This window comes from Schistocerca nitens, chromosome 3 (genome assembly GCF_023898315.1).
Source record: "Schistocerca nitens isolate TAMUIC-IGC-003100 chromosome 3, iqSchNite1.1, whole genome shotgun sequence".
NCBI lineage: Eukaryota > Metazoa > Arthropoda > Insecta > Orthoptera > Acrididae > Schistocerca > Schistocerca nitens.
Genome location: NC_064616.1, coordinates 903,951,872 through 903,967,263, shown reverse-complemented (window position 1 = coordinate 903,967,263; position 15,392 = coordinate 903,951,872).

Here is a 15,392-nt window from a genome sequence, read left to right as displayed (position 1 = left end):
GTCCTTACGCACAATATATGTTGGAGGCTACAGTGAGCTTTAAATGCCAGTTCTCCAAATTTTCTCAATATTGTTCCTGGAAAAGAACATGGACTTCCCTCCAGGGATTCCCATTTGAGTTGCTGAAGCATCTCTGTAACACTTACATGTTGTTCAAACCTACCAGTAAAAAATCTAGCAGCCCGCCTCTGAATTACCTCGATGTAATCCTTTAATTTGACCTGGTATGGATCCCAAACATTCAAGCATTACCCAAGAATAGGTTGTACTAGCATCCTATGTGTGGCCTCCTTTACAGATGAACCACACTTCCCTATAATTCTCCCAATAAACCGAAGTTGATCGTTCACCTTTCCTACCACAATCCTCGCATGCTTGTTCCATTTTATATCATTTTGCAACGTTATGCCCAGATATTTAAACAACATAACTATGTCAAGCAGAACACTACTGATGCTGTATCCAAACATTATGGGTTTGTTTTTCCTACTCATCTGCATTAGCTTACTTTTTTTACATTAGAGTTAGTTGCCATTCATCACACTAACTAGAAATTTTGTCTAAGTCATCTTGTATTCTCCTACAGTCACTCGACTTCAACACCTTACAATACACAACAGCATCATCAGCAAACAACCACAAATTGCTGCCCACCCTGTATGCCAAATCATTTATTTATAAAGAGAACACGAGTTGTCCTATCAAACTTCTCTGGGACACTCCTGATGATACCCTTGTCTCTTATGAACACTTGTCACCTAGGACAACATTCTGGAAGTCTTTGAGCCACTCACATACCTGTGAAACTATTCCATATATTCGTACCTTCTTTAACAGCCTGCAATGAGGCACCATGTCAAATGCTTTCTGGAAATCTAGAAATATGGTATCTGCCTGTTGCCCTTCATCCATAGCTCACAATATATCATCTGAGGAAAGTGCAAGATGAGTTTTGCACAAGCAATGCTTTCTAAAACCATGCTGATTTGTGGGCCTAAGCTTCTTGGTCTCAAGAAAATTTATTGTATTCAGACTGAGAATGTGTTCAAGGATTCTGCAGCAAACTGATGTTAGGGATATTTGTCTGTAAATTTGCAAGTCCATTCTTTTACCCCTCTTATATGCAGAAGTCACCTGCACTTTGTTTCCAATCTCTTGGGACTTTACACCATGTGAGAGATTCATGACAAATGCAAACTTAGTAAGGGGCCAATGCTATAGTGTGCTTTTTAAAAACTGGATTGGGATTACATCCAGACCTGGTGATTTATTTGTTTTTAACTTCTTCAGTTGTTTCTCTATGCCAGGGATGCTTATTATTATGTCATCCATTCAGGAGTCCGTTTCATAAAACAATGGTATATTTGTATGATTCTCCTGCATGAATGATTTCTTGAATGTAAAATTTAAATCTTCAGTTTTCGTTTTGCTATCTTCAACTGCCACACCACATAGGCCAACAAGTCACAAAGCTGTAGATCTACTTAGTGACTACTTTACATAAGACCAGAATTTTCTTGGTTTCTCTGCCAGATCTTTTACTAAGGTATGAGGATGGTAGTAGTTGTATGCTTCGTGCTTAGATCTTTTCACAGATGTACGAATCTCTACTAACCTTTACTTGTCATCATTTGCGCATTCTCTTTTGAACTCAGTGTGCAGCAGCCTCTGTTTCCTCAGTATTTTCTGAGTCTTGTTATCAAACCATTGTGGGTCTTTCCCATCCTTAATCCACTTACTAGGCACAGAATTCTCCAGACCATGATTTACAATCTGCCTGTAATTCCTCCACATCCATTTTAATGGAACTAAGTGATGTCAATTCACTGTATAAGTGAGATGCTAACAACAGCTTATCTGCTCTTTCTAGCAGAAACTCTTCCCTAACCTTCTTAACTGATTTATTGACTTTTGTAACCATGGTTGCTATAATGATATCATGATCGCTAATCCCCGTTTTTATACTGACATTGTCATAAGGTCCAGCCTATTTGTACCTACGAGGTGTGAGAAATTTACGTTGCATATGGGCTGCTAAGCTAGCTGCTCAAGACAGTTTTCAGAAAATGTTTTTAAAAGTACTTCACATGACAGACTGTCTGTAACCCCTGCAATAAATCCCTAGACATCCCAGTCTACACTCAGTAGGCTAAAGCCTTCTCCAACTAGTAATGCGTGATACGGGTATTTACATGCTACTGACCATAGATGTTCTTTGAATGACTCCTGGAACTATTCATATTTATGTATGGTTGCATACTGGCAATTTGTCAACAAATTTATGTAACAGTAGAAAATACACTAATGGAAATACTACTAAAATGAAACTCCAATATTTCCATAACCATGAATATTTTGATTAAAATTCAATGCTATGTGAGATTATTGTCAGTATATAAAAAGGTCACTCCTACAGATGAAAAATGGTGCATGTCTACAATTGCTGTTGTGTGTTTGCAACAGTAATGAAGCTTTTCAGGTGAAGATCACAACATAGCAAGGCAAGAGAACATGCACATGTAGCTTATCACTATCTTTCTAACTTTGAGAAACACTGTATCATTGACATGAGAGACATTGGAAAATCATACCAACATGTCGTAATGACTCCAGAACAAGTAGTAACAAGATGGACTCAGGACAACAGTATGCAAGAGGAGTGGGCGTGAGTCCTTCCCGAAGGACTACACCATGAGTAGAACATACGACTATTTGACTTGCTGTGACGAATAGATGGACAACAAATGGAATATGAGCTGAGCTGAGGCAGAGGTAGAATGTCACCACTTACTGTTGTGAACAGGTTGCTGGAAGCTGGGTTGAGATTCTGTCACCATAAACTGTTTACTAGTTCCACAATACCACAGATGGCAGAGAATTGCTTGGTGCAGTGCTGTACTGACACATGTAGTGGCATTCTGTAGTGTTCAGAAATGAGTCTTGCATCTGTTTGTGTCAGTCAGATTGGTGCCAGTGCATTCATAGATGACATGGTGAAAGACTGCAGGAAGCAGTGATTCTTTGATTTGTCATCCAAAGATCATGTGTGGGGTGTGATGATAAGAGATATAACTTCATACCAGCCTCCAGCCAGCAATATTCATCAACTGACACAGCATGTCTTTCAGGCATGGCAAGAAATTCCTCAAGGTAACATTCAGAGGTTGTTTGTTTTCATTCCAAAGTGAAAACGAGAGTGCGTTAGTGCCTCATACCAGTGGTTATGACGGACTTCTGAATGAAATGGGAGTTTAATCATTATATAGCCACTATATGATGATCATCTCCACAGTGTTTGATAGATATTAGACTGGTGCTTCATGATATAAAAATCTCTTTATTTTACAGGTCCATCTTGATCAAGATGGATCTGTAACATAAAGTGCCAAAAATATGATCACAGACTCATTTTCAGACTTTATGTCTCTATTTCTATTAGTGTATTTAGTTTAGTAATGAAAGAAAATGTGTAATGACTTTACATCACATAAGCTATGCTGCTATACCCTTCATTCTTTTTTTGCTATGATGGTTTGCTCAGCACAAACTTTTTCAGCTTGCTTTTGAATTTAGCTATGCTACCCTTAAAGCATTTTTGATAAAAAAAAGCTGATACCAGCATATTTCACTGTTTCCTAAACATCAATCAAATTTACTGAAAAGCAATGAGGATCATTTCAGTTTCTAGTTTTGTAGTTGCAGATACCATTATCCATCTAAAGTATAATGGCTTGTTTACAGTCAAATTCATGAGAGAATATCTACATTATACATATGATGCTGAAATCTTTAAATAGTTGTGTGCATCATATTTTAACTGAACACTGCATATTATTCTTGTTGTTGTTTTTGTTATTGTTGTTGCTGTGGTCTTAAGTCCAAAGACTGGTTTGATGCAGCTCTCCATGCTACTCTACCCTGTGCAAGCCTCTTCATCTCTGAATAACTACTGCAACCTACATCCTACTGAATCTGCTTGCTGGATTCATCTTTTGGTCTCCCTCAATGATTTTTACCTCCCCACTTTCCTCCAATATTAACTGCGGATCCCTTGATGTCTCAGAATGTGTCCTGCCAGTTGATCCCTTCTTTTAGTTAAGTTGTGCCACAAATTTTTCCCCCAAATTCTACTCAGTAGTTATGTGATCTATCCATCTAATCTTCAACATTTTCTCTAACACCACATTTCAAAAGCTTCTATTTACTTCTTGTCTAAACTGTTTAGTGCCCATGTTTCATTTTCATAAATGGCTCCTTTTCAGAAAAGATTTCCTAAAGCACTTAAATCTACATTTGATGTTAACAAATCTATCTTTTTCAGAAGCCCTTTTCTTGCCATTGCCAGTCTACATTTTATATCCTCCTTACTTCAGTCATCATCTGTTGTTTTACTGGCCAATAGCAAAAGTCATCTATTACTTTAAGTGTCTTATTTCCTAATCTAATACCCTCAGCATCACCTGATGTAATCTGACTTTATTCCGTTATCCTTGTTTTGCTTTTTTTGATGTTCATCTCATGTTCTTTCAGTACTCTGTCAATTCTGTTCATCTGCCCTTCTATGTCCTTTGCAGTCTCTGACAGAATTACATGTTGTTGACAAATCTCGAATTTTATTTCTTCTCCATGAACTTCAAGGCCTCCTCCATATTTTTTTTTAGTGTCTTTTATGCCTGCTCAGTCAACAGATTGAATAACATTTGAGATAGGCTACAACCCTGTTCTCACTCTCTTCTCAACCACTGCTTATCTTTTATGCCTCTAGACTTTTATAAATGCCATCTGGCTTCTGTACAAATTGTAGATAGCGTTGCACTCCCTGTATTTTAACCCTGCTACCTTCAGAGTTTCAAAGGGAGTATTCTGGTCAACCTTGTCAAAAGCTTTCTCTACGTCTAGAAATGCTATAAACATAGGTTTGCCTTTCCTTAACTTATCTCCTAAGATAAGTTGTGGTTTCAGTATTGCCTCATGTGTCCTTACATTTCCCCAAAATCCAAAGTGTTAATCCCCAAGGTTGGCTTCCACCAGATTTTCCATTCTTCTGTAAAGAATTTATGGTAGTATTTTGCAACCATGAGTTATTAGACTAGATTAAGTTAGGTTAATAATTGTTCCATATGTCATGAATATGACATTTTGTAATGATGTGGAATGTGTCAGTTTAACAAAAGGTTTCTTTAAATGCTGTAATTCAAAGTTTTTGTATTTTACTTGTAAGATTACATATTTATATCTGAAAATTCATCTATGGAGGTGAAGAGGTTGTCATTCAAAAATTCTTTTAATTTGTTTTTAAATGTTCATTGGCTAACTGTCAGACTTTTGATACTATTTGGTAAGTAAACAAAGATTTTTGTGGCAGCATAGTTCACCACTTCCTGTGCCAAAGTTATACTTAACCCAAAGTAGTGAAGATCAGCTTATCTCATAGTGTTGTAGCTATGCAAATGACTATTGCTTTTGAACTGGGATGGGTTATTAATAACAAATTTTGTAAGTGAATATATATGTTGCAAAGCTACCTTGAATGTTCCTAGTTCTTTAAATAAATGTCTGCAAGGTGATCTTGGGTGGGCTGCAGCTTTTATACTGATTACACACTTTTGTGCACTGAATACTTTTTCCAATAATGATGAATTACCCCAAAATATAATGCAATATGAAATCAATGAATGAAAATAGGCATTGCAAGCTAATTTACTTATATGTTTATTGGCAAAGTTTGCAGTAACCCTAAGAGCATAAGTAGCTGAGCTCGAAAGTTTCACTAGATCATCAATGTGTTTCTTCCAATTCAATCTTTCATCAGTGAATGCACCCAAAAATTTCGAATATTCAGCCTCAGCTAAAGACTTTTGTTCAAATTCAATATTTATTAACAGTGTTGTGCCATTTACTGCACAGAACTGTGTATACCATGTCTTATCAGAATTTAATGAGTCAATTTGCAGAGAACCACTTAATAATTTTCCGAAAGACATTATTTATAATTTCCTCAACTAATTTGTGTTCAGTAGGTGTGATTGCTATACTTGTATCATCAGCAAAAAGAACTAGTTTTGCATCCTCATGAATATAATGTGCCAAGTCATTAACATATATTAGGAACAGTGAGGTCCCAAGATTGAACCTTGCATAACCCCATTCTTGATACGTCCCCAGTTTGAGGAATCTGCTGATTTTTGCACATTACATCACCTGTTTACTTCAGCCTTCTGTACCCTTACAGTTAAATATGAATTAAAACATTTATGCACCGTCCCACTCATACCACTATAATTAATCTTATCTACAAGAATTCCATGATTACACAATCAAAAGCCTATGAGAGATCACAGAAAATCCCAATTGGTGATGTTCAGTTATTCAGAGCATTTAATATTTGATTAGTGAAAGCATATATAGCATTTTCTGTTGCAAAGCCATTCTAAAAACCAAATTGGCATTTTGTTAGTACTTTATTTTTACAAAAATGTGAGGCTACTCATGAATACATTACTTTTTCAAGAATTTTGGACAAAGATGTCAGAAGTGAGATTGGACAGTAGTTGTTGGCACCAGACCTATTCCCCTCTTAACAATAGCGTATTTCAGTCTGTCAGAAATAATGCTCAGTTTCAGTGAGCCCTTACATATGTGGCTGAGAATTTATCTGTTGGGAACAAGCTGATAGTACTTTGGTGGAGATACCATCTAGCTTTTACATTTGAGTGAATTTATTATTTTCCTAACTCCAGAAGGAAAAGGTGGGTAGAATTTTAACTTTATTTCCTTTTCTATACATAGTTTACCTTTTCTAATGAACATCTGGATTTTATTTTCTCCACAACATTTAAAAAATGCTTATTAAAATATTTTCAACCTCTGACTTTTTGTTCATAAACTGTTCATTCGATTTGATGGTAACCCAGTCTTTCTGTGCACCTGGCTGCTCTGTTTGCCTTTCAACAGCATTCCAAATTGTTTTAATTTTATTATCAGAATTACTAATCTCCGACATAATACACATCCTTCTGGAATTAGTAATAACTTTCCTTAATATAATACAGTAGTTTTTCTGATGTTTGACTGTTTCTTGGTCATTAGTCTTTCTTATTATTAGATAAATTTCCTTTTTCTGGTTACAAGATTTTTTATCCCATTACTAAGCCATGGTTTTCTACGTAGTTTCTTAGAATTGTATTTCACAGTTTCCTTAGGGAAACTGTTTTCAAAACTACTCACAAACATAATCATGAAATATGTTATATTTTAAATTAGCATCAGGTTCCTGGTACATCTCATCACAGTCAAACTGCTGCAAGTTGTTCTTAAAATTTGCAGTCATTAAATCATTAATTGATTATATCATTTTTGAGAACTGTTTTGCATTACTGCATGGAGCTATGTCATATACTGTAATTAGCTGTGCATCATGATCAGAATGTTTATGTGATTAAATTTATGTTGGTCTATGTAACTATTACCTATCAGCATACTATCCGAGTAGGAAAATCAGTAACTGACATGACGCTTTAACATACGTTTCTTCTACACAATTTTTTTCTGTTACTACTTTATATCTAAAAATTCATGTATTCAGTAGAAGGAGTTGTCATTCAGAAATTCTTTTAATTTGTTTTTAAGTGTTGGTTGGCTATCTGTCAGACTTTTAATGCTATTTGGCAAATGACCGAAGATTTCTGTGGCAGCACAATTCACCTCTTTCTGTGCCAAAGCCAGATTTAACCCAGAATAGTGAACATCATCTTTTCTTCTAATGTTGTAGCTATGCACTTTGCTGTTATTTTTGATTTGGAATGGGTTATTAATAACAAATTTCATAAGTGAATATATGTATTCCGAATGCACTGTGAATATCCTGAGTTCCTTAAATAAATGTCTGCAAGGTGATCTTGGAGGGGGTCCAGCTATTACTCTGATTACACACTTTTGTGCAATGAATACTTTTTCTCTTAATGAGGAATTACCCCAAAATATGATGCCATATGAAAGCAGTGAATGAAAATAGGCATAGTAGGCTAATTTACTGTATATTTGTCACCAAAATTTGCAATAATCCTAATAGCATAAGTAGCTGAACCTGACCATTTCAGCAGATCATCAATGTGTTTCTTCCAATTCAATTTCTCATCAATGCACACACCCAGAAATTTTGAATATTCTGTCTTAGCAACAGACTTCTGTTCACAGTCTATATTTATCAATGGTGTTATGCCATTTACTGTACAGAGTTGTAGGTAATGTGCTTTCTCAAAATTTTTGGAAAGACGTTATTTACACTTTCCTCAGCTGATTCTTGTTTATTGACTGTGATTACTATACCTGTATCATTAGCAAAAAGAACTAGCTTTGCATCTTCATGAATATAGAGTGGCAAGTCATAAATATATATTAAGAACAATAAGGGACCTAAGACTTAACCCTGTGGGACACCTTCCTTGCTACCTCTCCTGTTAGAGGTCTCTGCTGATTTTTGCAGACTATCTGTATTTTTAGAATGAAATTTTCACTCTACAGTGGAGTGTGCGATGATATGAAACTTCCTGGCGGATTAAAACTGTGTGCTGGACCGAGACTCGAACTCGGGACCTTTGCCTTTCGCGGGCAAGTGCTCTACCAACTGAGCTACCCAAGCACGACTCACGTCCCGTCCTCACAGCTTTAATTCCGCCAGTATCTAGTCTCCTAGCTTCCAAACTTCACAGAAGCTCTTCTGCGATCCTTGCAGAACTAGCACTCCTGGAAGAGATCCTTTCTTCCATTTCAGAGATTCTCATTTCCAGTCACAGCACCACAACAATGTGTCCTTTGTCAAAACTGGGTATATCAGTGGATTTCCCTGTTTGCAGCTGTTATCTTTGTTGTGACTGCCCATTTGTCTTTCTTCTGCTTACATTCTTTCCTTACTGCATCACATGCTCGCAACAACACCAGGAGACATTAAACCTCGTGGCGGGCCGTGGTCACAATGTTAGGGCTCTAGTGTATCATCACAAGCCCTTAAAATGAATGGGAGTGACAGGAGAGAAGGATAAGAATTCTCAATACCACACAATAGATGTACAGTTGCATAATCAATGGGTTGTGCAAATTTGCTATGGAACAATTTAAAGATATAGTTGACGATGAAAGAGCAAAAAATTACAAAGATTGACAGACAGAGTTAATTGTTCTGTACATCAAGTGGCACCTTCTGCTAAATTTGCAGGCTTGGAATACATGATAAAATCGATGGTATGAATAATAAATTTTCTGAAGCCACACACATTATTCCACGGTCAGTTGAAACAGTTTTCGATGGAAATGAACTGCGAGTAATGGAAAAATTATATACTACTGCAAACTATGTTGTTTAAGTCAAGGGGCATACCTGGAATGATTTTTTGACTTGAAACTTGCTATTGTTGAATTTATGGAGGAAGAAGGAGTGCAGGAACGAAAATTAGAACATAGAGAGTGAATTGCAGACCTTGTACTTTAAGTGGAGTGAACAGCACACTGCCCACATTTGACATTGCAAGATGAGAAACAACTAATTTATGATTTGATGGGGATGCATTTAAAAAGAAAATCACCTTTTTGAAGAGACAAATTCTGATAAGAAACACCGTCCATTGCCCTAAGCACACTGGTGTTAAAACAAGCACAAGGTTTGACGAATTCATTGTGGTCTTGAAAGAAATACAAGGATAGTTTTCCAAAGATTTTGAGGACAATGTTGATCTTACATTGTTTTTATAGCTATTTTCATGACCATTTGCTGTTTCAGCTGGAGGCACCCCTGTGCATGAGCAGAGGACATTGATTAACCTCCAATGTAATTGCCATTTAAGAGACAAATTCTTATAGGTTAAAACTGTCCAGCAGGTCTGAGCTATGTTTTTGGCCTCAGGAAGAGTTTCCACATCTCCATAATGTGGTTGCAAAGATGATAAAATGTTTCGATAAACAAGGCTTTGAAATAAGTCACAATGACATTTCAATCTGAGTGTGAAAGTTTGTGAAACTTCATGATGTCAGTATACCAACAGTATGTACCAGATAAATATTACATTACATCCTCAACATGCCAAAAGTAATTAAATAATATTCAAAATTTGTTTTGTTTTTGACCTGTGTTGTTGAGAAACATGGAATATAGAACTAAGTCATATGCAGTGTGACTGTATTGCCATTTATATGCAGTGCACCTTTGTTAATTTCCCCCTGCTCATGCTTTGATAGCAAGGTGTGGTGATGGGGGAAGTGTGCAGCCAAGCTGAACACTACGGCACTCATGCCAGAGGATGACTCGCATGCCGAAATCTTGGCCATCGCTGATTTAGGTGTTCATTTTCCTGCCTGCTGTCTGAGAGTGGAATGATCAAGAATATAACCCGTCTATCAATCACTTAATATATGTGGATGTAGATCGACACTACAATAGTATATGTTAAAATGTCTACTGGCTCTGCAGATGAAGAGACTGAAAAAAGTGTATGATGAGTTAAGAAAATTTATTCATATTAAAGACAAATACTTATAGTATCTATGTTGCTCTGTAATATTTATTTTACAGTTAGTTATGAACAAGGTTACAGCTTTCTTGACCATCCTTCATAACAAACAATAAAATTTATATTACCTTACTATGGAATGCCGATACTTGTATTTAAGTTTTTAATATGTCTGTGTTCGTCCATGTTATGACAGACTATACCAAAAAAATTACTCACATTATTACAGGAGACAAAAATGTAATTGTGATGGGGACTGGAAGTCAATCAAAGAAAAAGTAAGAAAGGAAAAATAGTAGGACAACAGGGACTGAGGTAAAGAAATGAAAGAAAGCAACAAGTAGAATTTTGGATACAGAAGCATTGAAACATTGCTAACACTTAGTTTAAGAAACATGAGGTAAAGTTGTCTATATGGAAGAAGTGTGGAGATAATGGACAGTTTCAGATCACTTATATGCTGTTCAAAAGACTTAGTGGTACATGTGTATCAATATCTGATATGTTAAATCTACTTTCATACAGGAGGCACCAGTGGTCTTATTGCATGCAATGAGATCTTTGCTTTCATTGTAGGCATCAGTTAAAATCAGTCACCATCTATTGGCTGTGTTATGCATTTCAGTACCGGTTAACCCCCCCTCACCCCTCAGAAGGAAGTGAGTACTGGGGTGTCATAGTTTTCTAGTGAGGTACACAGATGGCAGCTGTCATTTGTAGAAATTGTGTTCAATGAAGCACACACAATAACACATTTTAATGCAGTACAAGTTGCAAGGGCAGTCTTTTTGATCCCAAAAGGATGGACTTTCTATAATGTTGCTGCAAATGGCAATGCCTCTCCATGTGTCTTCAATAGGTTGTGGACCTGCTGCAGGGAGACAGGTCAGTACACAAGGCAGGTTGTACAAGGTTGCCAACACATGACAGCCCGACCTGAAGACCAATATGGGCCCATTTCTGCATTGTGGTATTGTGGTATTGTACGTATATCGCCAGACTACTGCAAGATGATCTCAGAAGAGCCACTGGAGCCACTGTGTCTGATCACACTGTAATGAACAGATTATGAGAAAGGACCTTATGGCCTAGACACCCTGTCTGAGTATCCCACTTAACATGACAACATCTTGCAGCTTGCCTTCAGTTCTGGCATCCCTATGTCAAATGTCAACTTTGTCACTGGCAAAATGTGTTATTTGCAGATAAATCCATCGACACAAGGTGATGGCTGTGTGCATGTGTGGCGGTCCATGGTGAGCAGTGCATGGCAAATGTTGTCAAGGAAATCAACAGATTTCTATGGTTCTGTGATGTGGGGATGCTTCAGTGATGATAGCCATACTGATTTTGTGGTTTTTCATGGTTGCCTATCACCAGGCAATACATCAAAAATTGCAGTTAGACCTTGTGGTGTCTGTTGTACACGGTTGGGCCCTTCTAATGCTCAGGCCAATGTGGTCGGTATCATCAGAAATGTTATGTGAAGCCAGGACATTGAAGTAGTGGAATGGTTGGCAGTCAGTCCCAACCTAAGACTCATCTTGGACACATGGAACATCCTTGTCAGATGTGTTCATGGTTGTCTTGATCCACAATACTCTCCAAGAACTCTCATGGGCTCTCACTGAAGAATTGGAATTGATATGACAGTGTGACCTTCACAGACTTATACAGAGCATGCCACATAGGTGGCAGGCAGTGATAAATGCACAAGGACAGAATGCACCATACTTAAGCTCTCAAAGTCCAATGAAAAGCACCCACAGTGATTGTTTTCCCTTTGTTTTCAGCACCTGTTGGATATTTCAGTTCTTTTTATATAAATGATCGAGAATGTAATGATGTTTTGTTGTGTACTGTACTAAATTTGTGAAAGATGAAGGAATAATCTGGTCACATACCCAGTTGTCAATTATTGCTCAATGTAGTATGGCAGTCGTCCAATGTCATTTTCTCCTAATTCATTTGAGCAGTGTATAATGAGTACACACAGATTTTTGAAAGCATATTTTAAACTGCAAAACATTTCCACTGGTCCACTGGCAAATGTTGACTCTGACAGTTATTAACTGTGTAGTAAGACAAAAGAAATTGCAGAAAAGTAGGAATTTATAGAGATGGGACCTGGATAATTTGATAAACTCACCGGTTCTGGAGAGATTCAAATGGAGTATTAGGCAACGATTGACTGGAATTGGGGAAAGGAAAACAGCAGAACCTGAATGAGGAACTTTGAGAAATGAAATAATGAAGGCAGCAGAACATCGAGTTGGGGGGGGGGGGGGGGGGGGGGGGGAAAGACCTACTGTGTTATGTCATGTCTACATCTCATCTAAATCTACATCATACTCTGCAAGCCACATGACAGTTTGTGGTGGGGGGTACTTCTGGTAGCATTAACTGATGCCCCCTTCCATGTCCCACTCACAAATGATGCATGGTAAGAATGATTTTTGGTAATATGTGGTTTCACTTGAGTGACTTATTCTATAAAAGTGGTAGTCTTGCACTTTACTTTTGCACAAGTATTATATGAGTGGGTTTGAGGCTGTTGCATCATGTGTGGAACTGTTTTATTTATGATTCACACTGCCTCTACCTCGTTATTCACTTGTGACTGCAATATCTATAGCTCAAATTAATTCTCACATCTTCCAATGGTTTTTTTGGCAGAGTGGGCTTGATTCTTTGTATCTTACAATCTGGATAACTGGCCAAGTCTTGCTCGAACATAATTGGCATTTAACTTCTAAGCAAATACATTGGCACACATGCAGGGAAGCAGTGGAAGACAAGGTGGAAACAAATCTAAAAAGAAAGCTATCTTAAAGCAACTACAATAAAGTCAATTTGGCATGTTTTTTGCTCAAAGAAAAATCTCACTATGTTGGCAGAAGACAAGGATGGTGAATTATTTTGTATGCTTTCAGTTCCCCATGTCTTATGGAATTATTTCAATAGGGAAATTTTACTACAGTAAATAAAATATTTATCCAACAAATTATAAAGATATTGGGTGAAGCAGATAACCATGTGTCCTCCAAATGTCTCTTTAAATGTCTTTGAATCCTGAAGAGGCATATATGCAGATACAGCATGTTATTATTTTACAAATATCCATGTTGTCACTTATAATATTAAACTAGGAAGAGGAGATAAACAACAGCTATTGCAAATAATTGAGAAATGTACAGTTTGTTTCAAACTAGCAGCTTTCCTATGAACTTTACTTTAAGCTAGGAATAGGAGGTAAACAATAGCTATTGCAAATAATTGAAAAAGGTGCACCTTGTTTCAAATTAGCAGATTTCCTATTAATTTTATTTTGTTAAATTTAACTTGTGTAAGTACCAAACATAATACAGAATAGCTTAGTGATAATTTATTGTCATACAGAGTACGGAATTGCTTTCTAACCAGCTGCCTCTTTTTTTAATGTATACATATTGTACTGGTCAGATGAGGGAGTGGGTGTTCAAGATGAACATTTGAAATGAGATCATATGAACTAGGGAAATACATGGTCTCCTACTTTTCTTGAGAGGTATACAAAAACGCACATCTAGGGAAGGTGAGCAGGTCTTTTGTGACTAGGGAGACCCATCATGGTTAAGCTATGATGGACAGGTATGATTAGGAGGAGACATCACAGCCAGGTTACAACCAACAGAAGTCAGGTGTGGATGATGGATGTGTATTGTCAGGTCAGAGGCTGCAGGCAGAGAGTATGATCCTATCTGTGGCCAAGACTCTGCTGTCACCCCCTGCAATCTAACGTGACTATCTTCCCCTACTCTGGGTTGGTGCCTGTAGGTGATACTTGTAGAGCATCTCTAGCTGGCAGTTTTTATCCAGGTTGAATCACCTGAAGCCTGTAACATTACCCAATTCTTTCGTGCAAGTCGTGGGAACAGTCCCGTGAGTGTATGCCTACTTTGAATGTAAGAGAAACAAAATTTAATAATTTAAAAATCCGTTAAAACACTCCCATAATCCTCCAGACAGGTGGACAGCTGCGCAATCCTTCCCCTTTTGCATGTAGCAGATAGAATAATATTTTTCTTTTACTGGAATGAGAAGCATGACAGAACACTAAAATATTAGTTTCAGTATGAAAATGGCAATGTACTGCTGAAGGCAGTACACTGTAAGGTTTTATTCTATGACAGAGCCAGCAGGCATTATGATTCCAACAAACTAATTCCTGTTAAGAAAGTTAGATTTGTTTAGTACATAATATCAAAACTATACGTTGCCTACATACAGTGAGAAAGCTTTATATCAACTGTGTTGTATGTACTGTGTTATACAGGGTGAGTCAGTCCATGATGGTGTTACAGACTTTAAAGGATGATGGAGAAGGGTAAAATGTACAATATCTGATCAAAAGTATCCAGATACTTGATTGAAAATGACTTACAAGTTTGTGACACCCTCCATCGGTAATGCTGGAATTCAATATGGCGTTGGCCCACCCTTATCCTTGATTACAGCTTCCAGTCTCACAGGCATATGTTCAATCAGATGCTGGAAGGTTTCTTGGGGACTGGTAGCCCATTCTTCACAGACAACTGCACTGAGGAGAGGTATCGATGTCGGTCGGTGAGGCCTGGTACGAAGCCAGCGTTCCAAAACATTCTAAAGGTGTTCTATAGGATTCAGGTCATGACTCTGTGCAGTTGGCCGCAGTAGCCAAGCGGTTCTAGGTGCTTCAGTCTGGAACCGTGCAACTGCTACGGTCGCAGGTCCGAATCCTGCCTCGGGCATGGATGTGTGTGGTGTCCATAGGTTTGTTAGGTTTAAGTAGTTCTAAGTTATAGGGGACTTATGACCTCAGATGTTAAGTCCCATAGTGCTCAGAGCCATTTGAACCATTTGATTCTGTGC